The following is an 18,384-nucleotide window of genomic DNA, read 5'->3' as shown; positions in this document are numbered from 1 at the left end:
TAGGTCTAATTTAATTTCTTTTTAAATGTTTGGTTTTTATATGTCTTTTTAAATGTATGGTTTCTTCATTCATTCCTGAAGATGAAGTTTTATTATTATATGCTTTCTTTTTCTTTTTTCTGCTTTGGTTGATAATATACTTTGATTTTTTTAAAAACATAGGTTGAAGTTTAAGTTTGATTAAAAGTTTTGAAATTTAAGATAGACAAAAATTATCACACCTTTTGTTTATCTGAAAATGCCTTTGATTTTGATTAGAATTCCCTGGTGGCTCAGATAGTAAAGCTCCTGCCTACAATGCAGGAGACCTGGGTTCAATCCCTGAGTTGGGAAGATCTCCTGGAGAAGGAAATGGCAACCCACTCCAGTATTCTTGCCTGGAAAATACCATGAATAGAAGAGCCTAGTAGGCTACAGTCCATGGGATCGCAGAGAGTCCAGACACTTCACTTTCACTTTCTTTCTTCCATGGTGGCTTTTTAAGATTTGTTCTTTTACCTTGTTTTTTTTTAGCAATTTCCTCATGTGCCTGAGTATATGTATATTTTTCCTTTTTTTCATTATAAGGGTTTGATGAGGTTCTTGTTTCTGGTGGTTGATCTATTTATTTCATTTTGAAAAAATTTTAAGCATTACTTCTTTATTTTTTAGTTTTTTCTTTTCCTTCTGGGATTTCAACATATTAAAACATATGTTATATCTCTTGATATTGTCCTGCAGATCACCATGTGTTTATATTTTTAATCAAGTTGGGACAATTTCTCTTATGCATTCTTCAAATTGGTTCTTATCTTTGTAGTGGCAATTACTAGACTTTACCTCTGATTTTTTTTTTCTTTTCCAGGTATGACATTTTCAGTTAACTCTTTAAAAAATTTTCCATTTCTCTGTTGAAAATACTCAGATGAACACATTTTCTTTGGCCTTTTCCATCAGATACTTCAGCATACACAAGCCTAATAACGCTAGCATTTGGGCCATTTCTGGTTCTGTTTCTGTTTCATATTTTTTCTGTTGACCATGTATTATATTTTCTTGTTTCTTTATATTTCTTGTATTAAGAAAAGCATATGCCAATATTCATATATAAAAACATTATGTAAACTATATTAAATGATAATTCCACCCAAGAAATTTCTTTTTTCAGGCATTTATTATTGGGTAAGTGTTGTTGAGTCAATTTTATAAGTAGTACATGGAATTTTCACTGCTTTATTTAAATTTAGTTCACCATTCTCTTCAAATTAATTCAGAGTAGAATCAGAACATTTATTTAATCAAGTTTGAAATCTAATAACCATATATTCTAGATAGATGTTTTTATTTTAAAGTTCAAGCACCTATTTACAAAGAGTGACATTCTCACATGCTTTAGAAGATGGCTATCAGATTTTCTGGGCATCTTGCTTTCCTGTCTTGGCCTGACATTTGCACTCTCTCTATATGTTTATTTCCCTCTCTCTTCTTCTTCTTCTTATTCTTTTTTTCTGTCTCTGCACTTTTTAAATTATTATTTTCTCTTTGTCCTGCTTTTATATTTCTATTTCTCTGCTTGTTTATTTCTCTTTGCTCTGCTTTCTTTCACTGATCACAGGTTTGGAGGGTAGTGAGAGAATAGTCCATGAATGTCCAAATGTTTGTAACTGTTGTTCTCTCAGTTCTTTTTCTCCTCTGATCTTTAGCAAGTCCTACACATCATTAAAGAAGTGTTGTATATTAAAAATTGCAACTTGAAACTTGATTCAGGAGACATGGAGGAAGGGTAGCAGTATACGAGCTCTGTTGTACACATAGAACATTTGGAAATACTGTGAAAAAGAAGAAACAGTGATAGAGATTACATATATTTAAAGTTCCAAAGCTAACTGAAAAAAGAAATGAAAAGGATGCAACTATAAAAATTTGTGAAAAGTACTGAAAAACATAGGTATTATGTAAAAAAAAAAAAAAAAGTAAACTCATGATGTTTTGCAAAGGAGACTCAATTGGCAGTGTCCACAGTTCATTAATCCAGAAAAATGTATAATATTTGAAGTTTTCAGGGTTAGAGAAGAGGAGAAATGACTAAAATTGTCATCCTTCAGGAGGGGCACTGATGACAGATCAGGAACAAGGAGTCATTTCCCTTCATCAGTCAGTTCAGTTCAGTTGTTCAGTCGTGTCTGACTCTATGTGACCCCATGGACTGCAGCATGCCAGGCCTCCCTGTCCATCACCAACTACCAGAGCTTGCTCAAATTCATGTCCATCTAGTCGGTGATGCCATCCAACCATCTCATCCTCTGTCATCCCCTTCTCCCACTTTCAATTTTTCCCAGCATCAGGATCTTTTCAAATGGTCAGTTCGCATCAGGCCAGAGTACTGGAGTTTCACCTTCAGCATCAGATCTTCCAATGAATATTCAGGACTGATCTCCTTTACAACGGACGTTGGATCTCCTTGCAGTCCAAGAGGCTCTCCAGAATCTTCTCCAACACCACAGTTCAAAGTCATCAATTCTTTGGTGCTCAGCTTTCTATATAGTCCAACTCTCACAGCCATACATGAGTGCTGGAAAAACCATGGGCTTGACTGCTGCTGCTGCTGCTAAGTCGCTTCAGTCGTGTCTGACTCTGTGCGACCGCATAGATGGCAGCCCACCAGGCTCCCCCGACCCTGGGATTCTCCAGGCAAGAACCTAGACGGATTTTTATTGGCAAAATAATGTCTCTGCTTTTTAATATGGTGTCTAGATTGGTCATAACTTTACACTTTATAATCAGGTCTTTATATTACTTTATTTATAAACAATGCATTCCATGGGCACTCTTGGGCTTTTTATTATGGATTATGAAAAAGCAAAAGAGTACTGAGGGTTAAAGGTAGAATGTGGAATAAGTTAAAAGAATATTCCCCAACCCCCACCACCGGGCCAAAAAAGGTCTTTGAAGATGAATATATGTTTGTACTCACAAATCTGTCTAGTGATATGGCTTAAATTTTAAGCCCAAGTGAAATGAGATCAGAGATATAGAAAATAATGCTTATTCCAGCAATAAATGTGCAGCATATCCTTAAATTCAGGGAAATAAAGTTTTGTTTTACAAACTTCTTCTTCTTCTTTTTTTTTTTTAGAATCCCCAGGCTGTAAGATAAAGAAAAGAAAGAAAAGAACTGTGATATATCAGTGATTTTTTTAATATCTTTAATTTATTTTGTGTGTTCCTAGAAGGATAATAATAATTTTATGCATTAAAATATGTGTTTACAGCAAACGTATGAATGGGATATCCTTTAGGTAAGTGCTGCTTCTCTTTCACAATCTCCAGCCAGGATTTAATGAAAATAGTAATATGTTCTGCTTGAATTCTTTAATATAGAAACTCTATGAATTTAATTAGAAGGCAAATATCAATGAGTTGAGGTCAGTATGGATAAATGTACTCAGGATAGCTAATATTGATGGTCACAGGTATAAGGAATGAATATCAAGATAAAGTCTATGTAAACATGTTTCCATGAGAGAATAGGATATTTAGAAAATAAGTTATAGTCGAGTGGTAATTTATTTAAATCAATGCAAATTAACTTTCACCTCTTCACATGGATATAATGAAAAGTTAAGAATGGTAGTAGTACAAAGCTTATCATATTTGGAGTTTTACTTTACCCCAGACAAATCTTTATCATCTCATCTTATCTTAGAAACAATGGAAGCAATAGACTAGATCAGTGCTACTGAGTGACCCTTGACTATTTCATAGTGAATTTGAGCTCGTTTCCCTTATGTTCACTGCCTGAATAAAACTGTTCTTTTAATTTTCCCTGATTTTATGAATAATAGGGAAGATAACTGGGATGTATTTTCAGGATGGTATTAACACCTTAATGTCTTTTATCACAAAATTTTCCATCATAGGGCATAAAGTTTATCAACTCATAGAAGTTACACTATGAAGTATGTGAAATCAAAATGTTATGAAAATGCCTTTGTATTAAGTTGTGGTAGTGGGAATTGTAGAGATGTGACAATCTGGGGTGAAAATGTTTACAGTAATTACTTTTTTAGAATGCAGTTGAATGTTTAAAATGCACATAAATGGTATATAAAAAAATCCAATGAGGTCATAAAAGAGACCAAGGAAGACTTTAGCTTTAATACTTAGTCAACACATTTTAATGACTTCAGTGACCTAAGGACATGTTTAGAGAGGCATACTTATTGCTCTGTTAACAGGTTATACAATTTGGTATTCTACCATGTATAAATGCAAAACCATTTTTAGTGCAATGTTAATCTTGATAACTTTAGCCCTTGAAAGTTAGAAAATGAAAATTTCAGGTTCTCATAGTCAATTCTGTCTCCTAGGATGTGTTTTGCAACTTGTTTTGAATATGTGAACTCGAATTACTTTGATTTTGTTAATTAGCTATCTAAATACTGAACTTAACCTTAGAAATCTGGTAAGGTGTTTGTATAACGTTCCTATGATGTTCTCTTAACCTGGAAATAGGATGTGAGGCTGTCATGAAGCTTTAGGTTACTGAGCAGCAGCAGATTCAAGGCTCTGCGCTTCCCTGGCTGTCTTCTAGTATTTCCCTGAAAAATGACTGCTGTAGTCATGGGTGAAGATATGGATGCACTTACAGTGAGTTGCCCCCTAACACAGTATCTTTCACAAAGTTCCATGTGGGAATGCAAGGTAGTGATATGTGTGCTGGTAGAGTGGGCAGAAGAACATAGGAATGCCGATGGGAATAGTGAAGAAGGAATGGAAGAGAACAATGGAGAGGAGTAGATCATATGAGAGATCATGTGCAAACGTTTGTGGCCATGGTATTTTTGATTTCTCAGGTCCAGAAAGGTTGTGCTATTTACATCATTTATTGATGTAATGTTTAATATAATTTAACCAAGTAGTAGATATTGAAAGTTACATAGCTCATTTCAAAAGCATTTAAAAATTTCTAAATATAATATAGAATAAACAGTGTAAATCCCTAACACATGTGAGAAAGATAGATACTGTTCAATGAAAGTTGCCTCATTTTGTCTATATCTATCTATCTTCTATGCAACAATTGAATTGGAATCAACATTCAATTATTAACAGTACAAGCTGTTATCCAGCATAATTCCTGAGTATTATCAGGCAATATTGTTTCCATAAGATTGTTCTAAAAATATACTAGACAGAAAATTTCAGATGAGCAAAATTAATAGAGAGACACTAGCATAAAAACTAGAGTTGAGAATTAAATGGAATATGTAAATGAAATGGCACATTAAAAAAGGAGATAATATTATGAAATTGAGAAAAATATATGACCCAAAATATGAAGTCTTTATTACAATCCATACATAGATACATAAAAATTAAGCAGTTAGAATAAATACAGCCTATGCAATAAACAAAACAAAACAAAACAAAACACTATCTTTTGTAAGTCGTGGTGGTGGTATTAGTATTTTATTTTTCTTCCAAAATATGGTATTAAAAATTCTGATTAAGTAAGTGAGTAATCAAGATATTCTCTTTTTTTGTAATATATTCTACCACTGGAAATTCTGGGGGATTTTCTGTGGAAATCTTTGTGGAAAGAGATAGAGATATATTATAGAAAAGGTTAAGTAAAACCTACATGTTCTTGTATTTGAATGCCAACCTGAAACTCATTGAAAAATACACACACACACACACACACACATGTTTTATATATTATAATATACTCTACATATTTTATATGTGTATAATATCAGATTGAGCTTCCCTGGTGGTTTAATCAGTAGAGAATCTGACTGCAGTGCAGGAGACATGAGTTCAGTCCTTGGCTGCAGAAAACCCCCTGGAGAAGGAAATGGCAACTCATTCTAGTAGTCTTGTCTGGAGAATTCTATGGACAGAGGAGCCTGGTGGGCTACAGCTCATGGGATAGCCAAGAGTTGGACATGACTGAGCAAGTAATAGACACACACAGTCTTAGATTCGCCTACTGAAAATTTTTAGAACTATACACAACAGGACAATGAACATTCATAGAGCCCAAATTGTGGTTCTGCAATTTCATTTTCTATGAAAATATATTATTAAATCTTTTTGGAAAAATTGTTGATTAATATCTGTTGCAGAAATGTTCAAGATAATCCTGAAACATCTTGACATATTACACAGAATAATAAAGCTATTAAGTCAACAAAGGTCTTGAGAAAAGGACACAAGAGCCAATTTGAAGGGATTCCCACTTGCCAACGATGTGACATTGTAAGCTTCAAAATGGAAAATTGCAGTAGTAAAGATTAAAGCCAACATAACTATCTAAATCTATGTGCTTTTAATTATTAATTGGTTACTTTGAATAATGAGCTGGAGCTAACTCATCACAATGGGAGTTGGGAAAATCAAAGAATAGAATTAAACATTTATCCTACCTTTCCTATATTTACTAAACTTTATAGAAGTATAGATAAAAAGAAGCAAGCCATAAAACATCCCAATCAATAAATGAAAGCAAAAAGATACAATTAGAATATTACCACTTTGCCTCTCTTCCTCATAATGAATAGACAGACATTCAGTGTCTCTTGCTGTTCTCCCAAAATAATAAAACCAGTTGTTATAAATGTTGCCTGTAAATGAACATACAACCACTCAAAATCTTGCAAAAGGGATTGAACCTGAGTTCCTTCAAGCCTATCAAGCTGTCAAATACACAGAACAGAGAAGCAAGTGTAACTGCTGCAATCAAGTGAATGTGTAATCAGAAAACCCTCAATGATGTGACACACCAAGATCCCGAAACACTCATGAGTTGGATATACATTTCTCTTTGGAGTTTCATGATGGTTTGTTTTAACTGATAATTTTTTAACTGACTGTACTTTAACTGAAGGCTTAGTGTCTTGTAGATTAAGTCCCTCCTATAATTTTTCTTCAGAATTATCTTGACTCATCTTCACTCTTATACTTTCTTGTAAATTGAGGATTAATTTATCAAATTATTGATTATTGAGGTGAGGAATTTTGGTTGTAATATAGTTGAATTCATGTATAAATCAGAAGATATTTTCAAATAAATCATAATGTTTACTTTGGTTTTTATTTGTGTCACTAATTTTGTTCAAGATTTACATTTTTTCATAACAATCATATCTTTCTTATATTGGACTTAATTTCTGCTACTGTGATGGCATGAGAATAAAATAAAATTTTATTTTCAAGTGTATTGTTCCTGTTGTATAAGGATTCTATTGACCACTGAACACAAATATATATCAACAATCTTGCTATTTGATAATTCATTCTAAAGGTTGACCATTGAATCTGTCACTTTTACTTTCTTTCTTTCCAATCTACATCATTTTTGTTTCTTTTCCCCCATCTCAGTTCTTTCCTTCCTCCCTCCATTTTTCCTGTCTCATTTCTTTATTTCATTTATTTCTTATTAAATTTTTAATACAAAAATTATAGAAGTTGACTTGGTGTGCACAGTAGTAGTAGCAGCAGCAGCAGTATTAATGTTGTTTTTGTTGTTCACTTGCTAATTTGTGTCCAACTCTTTGTGACCCCTTGGACACAGCACTCCAGGTTTCCCTGTCCTTCATTATCTCCCTGAGTTTGCTCAAACTCATGTCCATTGAGTCAGTGATGCCACCCAACCATCTAATCTTCTGTCACCCCCTTCTCCTCTTGCCAACAATCTTTCCAACATCAGGGCCCTTTCCAATTAGTTGGCTGTTCAAATCAGGTGAATAAAAGCCTCTGATGAATATCAAACCTCTAATGAATATTCAGAATTTATTTCATTGAGGATTGACTGGCTTGAAGTCCTTGCTGCCCAAGGAAGTTTCAAGAGTCTTCTCAAGCACCACAGTTTGGAAACATCAATTATTTGGTGCTCAGCCATTTTATGGTCCAAATCTCACATCCATACATGACTACTGGAAAAACCATGGCATTGACTATACAGACCATTGTCATCAAAGTGATACCTCTGCTTTTTAATAAACTGTCTAGGTTTGTCATAGCTATTCTTTCAAGGAGCAGCCATGTTTTAATACCATGTCTGCGGTCACACATTGATTTTGGAGACCAATAAAATGAAATCTGATACTGTTTCCACATTTTCCCCATCTATTTGTCATGAACTGATAGGACCAGATGTCATAATCTTACTTTTTCAAATGTGAGCTTTAAGCCAGCTTTTTCACTCTCCTTTTTCACCGTCATCAAGAAGCTCTTTAGTTTCTTTTCACTTTCTGCCATTAACGTGGTATCATCTGCATATCTGAGACTGCTGATATTTCTCCTGACAATCTTGATTTCAGCTTGTGATCCATCCAGGCTGGCATTTGCATCCTGGCATGATGTATTCTGCATATAAGTTAAATAAGCAGGGTGACAATATACAGCCTTAATGTACTCCTTTACCAATGTTGAATCAGTCCATTGTTCCATGTCCAGTTCTAACTGTTGCATACAGCTTTGTATGTCTTGTCCTGCATACAGGTTTCTCAGGAGGCAGGTAATGTGACCTGGTATTCCCATCTCTTTAAGACTATTCCACAGTTTGTTGTGATCCACACAGTGAAATGCTTTAGCATAGTAAATGAATCAGAAGTAGATGTTTTTCTGGAATTCCCTTGCTTTTTCTATGATCCAGCATATGTTGGTAAGTTGATTTCTGGTTCTTCTGCCATTTCTGAATCAAGTTTGTATATCTGGAAATTCTTGGTTCAAGTACTGCTAAAACTCAGCTTGAAGGATTATGAGCATAATCTTGGTGGCAGGTGAAATGAGTGCAATTGTATGGTCATGTGATCATCCTTTGGCATTGCCTTTCTTTAGGATTGGAATGAAAATGGACCTTTTCCAGTTCTATGGCCACTGCCGAGTTTTCCAAAGTTCCTGCCATAATGAGTGCAGCGTTTTAATGGCATCATCTTTTAGGATTTGAAGTAACTCAGATGATCACTACCAGATGGTCAGTACCAAAATCAGATTGATTCTATTCTTTGCAGCTGAAAATGTAGAAGCTCTATACAGTCAGCAAAAACAAGACCTGAAGCTGACTGTGACTCAGATCATCAGCTCCTTATTGCAAAATTCAGACTTAAATTGAAGGAAGTAGGAAAAACCATTTGGTCATTCAGTATGACATAATTCAAATCCCTTTTGATTATACAATGGAAGTGATTAATAAATTAAATTCAAGGGACTAGATCTGGTAGACAGAGTGCCTGAAGAGCTATGGATGACAGTTCATAACATTGTACAGGAGGTGGTGACCACATCCCCAAGAAAAAGAAATGAAAGAAGGCAAAATAGTTGTCTGAGAGGTCTTACAAATAGCTGAGAAAAGAAGAGATGAAAGGGAAAGGTATAACTAACTGAATGCAGATTTCCAGAGAACAGCAGTGAGAAATAAGAAAGTCTTCTTAAGGGAACAATCCAAAGAAATATATGTATGGCAAAACCAATACAATATTGTAAAGTAAAAAAAAAAAAAAAAAGGTTAAAAAAAAGAAATATAGGAATACAATTGAATGGAAAAGACTAAAGATCTCTTTAAGAAAATTGGAGCTATCAAGGGAATATTTCATGTAGAGACAGGCACAATAAAGAACAAAAACATCAAGGAGCTAACAGAAGCAGAAGAGATTAAGAAAAGGTGGCAAGAATACACAGAAGAACTGTACAAAAAAGTTCTTAATGACCCAGTTAAGCACTATGGTGTGGTCACTCACCTAGAACCAGACATCCTGTAGTGGGCCTCAGGAAGCATTACTATGAACAAAGTTTGTGGAAGTGATGGAATTCCAGCTGAGCAGAAGTAATAGCAGTTTTCTCAAAGATTATATATGTTACATTTCAGCTATATATATATATATATATATATATATCTTTATATTTAGCATTATATAATTCTTCATGGATTTCCATATCCCTTGATTGACTCTGCTCTAAAGTAAACAAAACCTCTACATTTTCTTATTTTCCTACTATTTATGGATTCTCTCTTCTTTACTCTTTCTCTATATTGGCAACTAGTAACAATTATTACAATTTGCATGCACACAGCAGTTGTTAAAAATTTAAATCTGCCTATTTGATCAGGTTATGGTATTTTTAAAAAATAGAGCTTGCAGCACTATTTACAATAAGTAGAACATGGAAGCAACTTAGATGTCCATCAACAGATGAATGGATAAAGAAGCAGTGGTACACATATACAATGGAATATTACTGAGCCATCGAAAGGAACACATTTAAATCAGTGCTCACGAGGTAGATGAACCTAGAGCCTATTATACACAGTGAGGCAAGCCAGAAAGAGAAAAAAAAATCATATATTAACACATATATATGGGATTTAGAAAGATGGTACTGATGAACCAATTTGTAGAGAAGCAAATTGAGACACAGAGAATAGAGAATAAGCTGATGGACACAGGTGGGAGGAAGAAGAGGGTGGGATGAATGGAGAGAGGAGCATGGAAACATATATACTATCATATGTAAAAAAAATAGCCAATGGAAATTTGCTGGAAGACTCAGGGAACCCAAACTGAGGCTCTGTGACAACCTAGAGAGGTGGGATGCGGTGGGAGATGGAAGGGAGGTTCAAAAGGGTGGGGATATATGTATACCTCTGACTGATTCATGGTCATGTATGACAGAAAGCAACACAATGTTGTAAAGCAGTTATCCTTCAACTAAAAATTTTTTGTTGTTCAGTCACTAAGTCACTTCCAAGTCTTTGTGACCCCATGGATTGCAGCACCCCAGGCTTCCCTGTCCTTCAGTATCTCCCACAGTTTTCTTAAACTCACATCCATTGAGTTGATGATGCCATTCAACCATTTTATCCTCCATTTCCCCTTTCTCCTCTTGCCTTCCATCTTGCCCAGCATCACAGTCTTTTCCAATGAGTTGGCTCCTCGCATCAAGTGGCCAAAGTATTGGAGCTTCAGCGTGAGCCCTTCCAATGAATATTCAGGGTTGATTTCCTTTAGGATTGAGTGATCTCCTTGCAGTCCAAGGGACTCTCAAGAATCTTCTCCTGCACAAAAGTTTGAAAGCATGAATTCTTCCATGCTCAGCCTTCTTTATGGTTCAATTCTCACATCGGTATATGACTACTGGGAAAAACCATAGCTTTGAATAGATGGACCATTGTTGTCAAAGTGATATCTCTGTTTTTTAATATGCTGTCTAGGTTTGTCATAGCTTTCCTATCAAGGAGGAAGTATCTTTGATTTCTTGCCTTCAGTCACTGTCCATAGTGATTTTGAAACCCCCCAAAATAGAATATGTCACTATTTCCACTTTTTCCACATCTCTTTGCCAAGAAGTGATGAGACAGGATCCCATGATCTTAGTGTTTTGAATGTTGCATTTTAAACCAGCTTTTTCACTTTCCTATTTCAACTTCATCAAGAGGCTCTTTAGTTCCTCTTCACTTTCTGCCATTAGGGTATTATAATCAGCATGTCTAAGACTGTTGATATTTCTCCTGCAAATATTGATTCTAGCTTGTGAGTCTTCCAGCCCAGCAAAATAAATAAATTTTTTAAAATAGGGCTGTTTCAAATTACTTGTATTAGCTTTCAACTTTTGTTACAAAGGAAAATAGCCTATAACATTTTTCTCCATTTTCAATGATTTATTTTAGTACCAAGGTAAAATAGCCCTAAAAGAATACTTGGTTTAATAAGTCAATCAATAAGTAATAAATGATTTGCTCTTTATTATTTATGGAAAAATAATAAAACACGATTTATGTTTTTCTTGAAATTTTGGTATAAATTGCCACTGAAATCATCTGTGTCTTTATTTGTCAATTTAACATTTTAATGTGTGTGAATAGACTTACCTCTTCAGAAATATCCATTTTTGCCAGTTTCTTTTGCATTCCACAGGTAAGGATCCAGATAGGGAAAATCCATGAGCCATCCTTCCCCTTCTTCTGTCATCCTTCTGTCATCCCACTCCTGCTTCCTTCTCATACCAGAGGGTGCTCTCTTGTGTGTGGATGTTGATTCTCACCTGTGGCTGCAACTATGAGGCCTGTTCATCATGTTTTATCCCAAACAGCTGTTCCTTGGCCACCTCTCAAAACAATAGCAATATAACCCATACATGAGAGAAAGGTTCCTAAACAGAAGTCCCTGAAATCCTTTGGCTTAGCCTAGAGTCTTTATGGGGATGTATTTAAGAAGGCTGTGGCTTCTTCTAGATGGTGTTGTTGATTTCTTCATTCTCCCTCTACACCCTTGCCCCTTGTGTTAAGGGGTGCAACTCTAGGCTGTCAACTTGTGAACTTTTAATACACAACCACATGCTGCTCTCCAAGGTATTAGGTAGAATAAGGGAAGCCACTAACAGGCTGTGAGGGGACAATGAGAAATGTAAAGGGAGAAAATTTGGAAAACTCAGCAGTGGCCACAGGACTGGAAAAGGTCAGTTTTCATTCTAATCCCAAAGAAACGCAATGCCAAGGAATGCTCAAACTACCACACAATTGCACTCATCTCACACGCCAGTAAAGGAATGCTCAAAATTCTCCAAGCCAGGCTTCAGCAATATGTGAACCATGAACTTCCTGATGTTCAAGCTGGTTTTAGAAAAGGCAGAGGAACCAGAGATCAAATTGCCAAAATCCGCTGGATCATGGAAAAAGCAAGAGAGTTCCAGAAAAACATCTATTTCTGCTTTATTGACTATGCCAAAGCCTTTGACTGTGTGGATCACAATAAACTGGAAAATTCTGAAAGAGATGAGAATACCAGACCACCTGATCTGCCTCTTGAGAAATTTGTATGCAGGTCAGGAAGCAACAGTTAGAACTGGACATGGAACAAAAGACTGGTTCCAAATAGGAAAAGGAGTTCGTCAAGGCTGTGTATTGTCACCCTGCTTATTTAACTTATATGCAGAGTACATCATGAGAAACGCTGGGCTGGAGGAAACACAAGCTGGAATCAAGATTGCTGGGAGAAATATCAATAACCTCAGATATTCAGGTGACACCACCCTTATGGCAGAAAGTGAAGAGGAACTAAAAAGCCTCTTGATGAAAGTGAAAGAGGAGAGTGAAAAAGTTGGCTTAAAGCTCAACATTCAGAAAACGAAGATCATGGCATCTGGTCCCATCACTTCATGGGAAATAGATGGGGAAACAGTGGAAACAGTGTCAGACTTTATTTTGGGGGGCTCTAAAATCACTGCAGATGGTGACTGAAGCCATGAAATTAAAAGATTCTTACTACTTGGAAGGCAAGTTATGACCAACCTAGATAGCATATTCAAAAGCAGAGACATTACTTTGCCAACAAAGGTCCGTCTAGTCAAGGCTATGGTTTTTCCTGTGTTTATGTATGGATGTGAGTGTTGGACTGTGAAGAAGGCTGAGCGCCGAAGAATTGATGCTTTTGAACTGTGGTGTTGGAGAAGACTCTTGAGAGTCCCTTGGACTGCAAGGAGATCCAACCTATCCATTCTAAAGGAGATCAGCCCTGGGATTTCTTTGGAAGGAATGATGCTGAAGCTGAAACTCCAGTACTTTGGCTACCTCATGTGAAGAGTTGACTCATTGGAAAAGACTCTGATGATGGGAGGGATTGGGGGCAGGAGGAGAAGGGGACGACAGAGGATGAGAAGGCTGGATGGCATCACTAACTCAATGGACGTGAGTCTGAGTAAACTCCGGGAGTTGGTGATGGACAGGGAGGCTTGGCGTGCTGTGATACATGGGGTCGCAAAGAGTCGGACACGATTGAGCGACTGAACTGAACTGAACTGATTGTGTGAAAGTTAAAGTATATTTCAAGTTACATAAAGTGGTAAACACATCATATGCTGAAGCAGATCTGACACCATAAGAAAATAAGACTATACATTACCTTTAATAACACAAATTGCAAAAGCTATTTCAGTGACATCATCAGGGCATAATGGAATACATTTTATTGCTTTTGTTACAATTATAGTATCTGTTAACACAAGGTATGTTCAAAACTTTTTCTTTAGTTGTATCTGAACTCAGCCGTATAAATCAATGGGTCCTCCCCATGAGACTTGAATAAAGGATTCTATACTTGCTGAAGAAAACGTCAGTATTTTCACTGAAGTTCAGCTATTATGTCAAGAATCCTTGTATTGCTATTACCTGCCTGCCTGGGTTTGGCTCTTTTTTATTCAGTATATATCTTTTGAGTTAGTATGGTTGAATAATGGTGTTTTGTCTATTGTCCAGTTTATTGTCTGCCACTGATGAAGCAATCGTTTTTTTCTTGTATTAACTTGAAAAAAAATCTGGTTTGTTGTATTATCTTTCAGCTCAGGCATTGTTAAGCCAATTCATTTCAAATACAAGCCTCCAGAAAGTCAAATTCTCAGCTGTCTGGAGAAACAAGCTTATTGATATAGTTGAAAACAATTTCAAAAAACTACTTGAGGTAAATCTTACCCATTTTCATGGGCAAAAATTGAGAAAGAAGTCTAAGTTTACTCTGGCATAAAGAAAACAAAGAAAGTGTGTGAATGCAGCAATTTTCTTTCTTGTCACTGTGTTTTGATCAAGAGAATACAATGGTGACTATTAAGTGCCTGTTTGAGTCACTATTGTCAACAATTGGCATCATTTCCCCAAACAGATCACAAAATGGTTAATTTATACTATTTATGCTTGATATTCTTGTTGTAGACAATGTAAGGTACATAATACTTTTTAAAATCCTCTCCCCTCTTTTTATTATTTAGTGCAGAATAACATATTCAACAGTGGTAAAAAGGGGTAAAAGACATTCTTCTAATGTCTTTAATTCATTTTTTTTTTCAGTTTGTCATAGTCACCTAACAAAAAAGTTGCTTAATGTTATAAAATTCCTGGAGTGAGTTTGGAGAATGTAGAAGGAACAGACTCTAAAAGACAGAGGAGATTTTATATGTTCTGTCTCATTACTGGAATGACTTGGTTTGGGATTTCAACTATCTTCTTTGTATTTCTTACATAAAAAACATGGCAACAAGCAATGGCTCTGAACTTCAGTGGACTTGAACTCCTTGTATCTGTACAGAATAGAGCTTGGGACTGATCTCAGTAATTACTGAATAATGGGCTCTATATACAAAGAGTTGTAGCCAAGAATCTGAAAGTGCTTTGAGTACATAGAATCTTGTCCCAGGTCTGATTTCTCATTCTAACACCTCTTTTCATTTAGAAATTCATGTGCTCCTTTCTTATTTCGATCCACAAAGTCAGCAAATCAAAAACAACATTATGATTTGTTTCACACCCTTAACCACTGATGAAAAGAAGAGTTAGTTTTATGTCTTAAGAATGTTGGTAGCTTGATAGGGATTGCATCGAATCTGTAGATTGCTTTGGGTAGTATATTCATTTTCACTATATTGATTCTTCTGATCCATGAACATGGTATATTTCTCCATCTATTAGTGTCCTCTTTGATTTCTTTCACCAGTGTTTTATAGTTTTCTATATATAGGTCTTTTGTTTCTTTAGGTAGATATATTCCTAAGTATTTTATTCCTTTCATTGCAATGGTGAATGGAATTGTTTCCTTAATTTCTCTTTCTGTTTTCTCATTATTAGTGTATAGGAATGCAAGGTATTACTGTGTGTTGATTTTATATCCTGCAACTTTACTATATTCATTGATTAGCTCTAGTAATTTTCTGGTGGAGTCTTTAGGGTTTTCTGTGTAGAGGATCATGTCATCTTCAAACAGTGAGAGTTTTACTTCCTCTTTTCCAATCTGGATTACTTTTATTTCTCTTTCTGCTCTGATTGCTGTGGGCAAAACTTCCAAAACTATGTTGAATAGTAGTTGTGAAAGTCGGCACCCTTGTCTTGTTCCTGACTTTAGGGGAAATGCTTTCAATTTTTCACCATTGAGGATAATGTTTGCTGTGGGTTTGTCATATATAGCTTTTATTATGTTGAGGTATATTCCTTCTATTCCTGCTTTCTGGAGAGTTTTTATCATAAATGGATGTTGAATTTTGTCAAAGGCTTTCTCTGCATCTATTGAGATAATCATATGGCTTTTATTTTTCAATTTGTTAATGTGGTGTATTACGTTGATTGATTTGCAGATATTGAAGAATCCTTGCATCCCTGGGATAAAGCCCACTTGGTCATGATGCATGATCTTTTTAATGTGTTGTTGGATTCTGATTGCTAGAATTTTGTTAAGGATGTTTGCATCTATGTTCATCAGTGATATTGGCCTATAGTTTTCTTTTTTTTGGCATGTTTGTCAGGTTTTGGTATCAGGGTGATGGTGGCCTCATAGAATGAGTTTGGAAGTATACCTTCCTCTGCAATTTTCTGGAAGAGTTTAAGTAGGATAGGTGTTAGCTATTGAAGTACCATTTCAGAATGGTAGCAGTCAGAATGGCAGCTATCTAAAAGTCTACAAGAAATAAATGCTGGAGAGGGTGTGGATAAAAGGGAATCCTCTTACGCTGTTGGTGGAAATTCAAACTAGTACAGCCACTATGGAGAACAGTGTGGAGATTCCTTAAAAAACTGGAAATAGAACTGCCATGAATTCCCTGGTGGCTCATAGGATAAAGCATCTGCCTGCCATGCGGGAGACCAGTGTTCAATCCCTGGGTTGCGAAGATCCCCTGGAGGAGGAAATGGCAACCCACTCCAGTATTCTTGCCTGGAGAATCCCATGGACAGAGGAGCCTGGCTGGCTACAGTCCACGCGGTTGCAAAGAGTCGGACATGACTGAGTGAGTTCACTTCACTTCAGAACTGCCATACGACCCAGCAACCCCACTTCTGGGCATACACACCAAGGAAACCAGAATTGAAAGAGACATGCATACCCCAGTGTTCATCACAGCACTCTTTATAATAGCCAGGACATGGAAGCAACCTAGATGACCATCAGCAGATGAATGGATAAGAAAGCTGTGGTACATATACACAATGCAATATTACTCAGCCATTAAAAAGAATACATTTGAATCAGTTCTAATGAGGTGAATGAAACTGGAGCCTATTATACAGAGTGAAGTAAGCCAGAAAGAAAAACACCAATACAGTATAATACTACATATATATGGAATTTAGAAAGATGGTAATGATAATCCTGTATACGAGACAGCAAAATAGACACAGATGTTTAGAACAGTCTTTTGGACTCTGGGAGAGGGCGAGGGTGGGATGATTTGGGAGAATGGCACTGAAACATGTATATTATCATATGTGAAACAAATCGCCAGTCCAGGTTCGATGCATGATTACAGGGTGCTTGGGGCTGATGCACTGGGATGACCCAGAGGGATGGGATGGGGAGGGAGGTGGGCGGGGGGTGCAGGATGGGGAACACATGTACAGCCATGGCAGATTAATGTCAATGTATGGCAAAACCAATATAATTAAAAAACACACACACAATAATCAGGAAAAAAAAAAAAAAAAAGAATGTTGGGGTTTCTCCAGTGTAAGTAGAAAAAGTGTTTTATGAGAAGAATATTTTGAAAATATAAAGAAAATCTTTATTCTTTGCATCTATCATTCTTTTAATTTGTGGATCCCAAGCTTCTCAAAAAATAATTTTCCTATAAATAATGAAATAGATACCTAGTCTTAAAATTTCATCATAGCTTGTAAAGATGTGTACTTTTCTCTAACATGTGGAAATATATCATTTATATCAATATTTAGTAATATTAAAATTTATAACAAACATTTGCAGTTTATTTTTCTGGAGGAGCATTTTTCCTGGCATATTTCCAAGACTACATTAGAGGCTAAATACTTACCTGAGTTGTTCTTCTAGGATACTCATATAAGTCTTTCTAAACATATCCTCCTACTGAAGCATTAGTAAAATAATAATAATAATAACCTTGATAATGTAATTTATTTGGGCAGTGAGGCAAAAGGAGAAAGGCATTGACATTAGGAAGTTCCAAGATCCAGAAGGAAGGAATATTCCAGAAAGGAGAGTAGAAGGATGCTGAGAGATAAGAGCAGCAAGCACTATTGAAATAGAAATCTTTAATAAAGCAATACCTACTTATTCCTGACTAATACTATTGCTAACAAATTCACATTATGGAATCCTAGATAAATTGAGTTGCATTAGTTACACTTCCAACAAAGGTCGATATAGTCAAAGCTACAGTTTTTCCAATAGTCATGTATGGACATGAGAGTTGGACCACAAAGAAGGTTGAGCACTAAAGAACTGATGCTTTTGAATGGTGGTGATAGAGAAGACTCTTGAGAGTCCCTTGGACTGCAAGGAGACCAAGCCAGTCAATCCTAAAGGAAATCAACCCTGAATGCTCACTGAAAGGACTGTTGCTGAACTGAAGCTCCAATACTTTGGTCACATCGTATGAAGAGCAGACTTTTTG

At 35.9% G+C, this 18,384-nt stretch overlaps 1 pseudogene; it reads right to left on the bottom strand.

Moving 5' to 3' along the window:
* LOC129619541 (solute carrier family 25 member 36-like) overlaps positions 1-11,872 on the bottom strand; it is an 88,818-nt pseudogene extending 76,946 nt beyond the window's left edge.
* Between the last annotated feature and the right edge of the window lie 6,512 nt (positions 11,873-18,384).

This window comes from Bubalus kerabau, chromosome 9 (assembly GCF_029407905.1).
Source record: "Bubalus kerabau isolate K-KA32 ecotype Philippines breed swamp buffalo chromosome 9, PCC_UOA_SB_1v2, whole genome shotgun sequence".
Classification (NCBI taxonomy): domain Eukaryota; kingdom Metazoa; phylum Chordata; class Mammalia; order Artiodactyla; family Bovidae; genus Bubalus; species Bubalus kerabau.
This window is presented reverse-complemented; position numbering and strand designations above follow the sequence as displayed.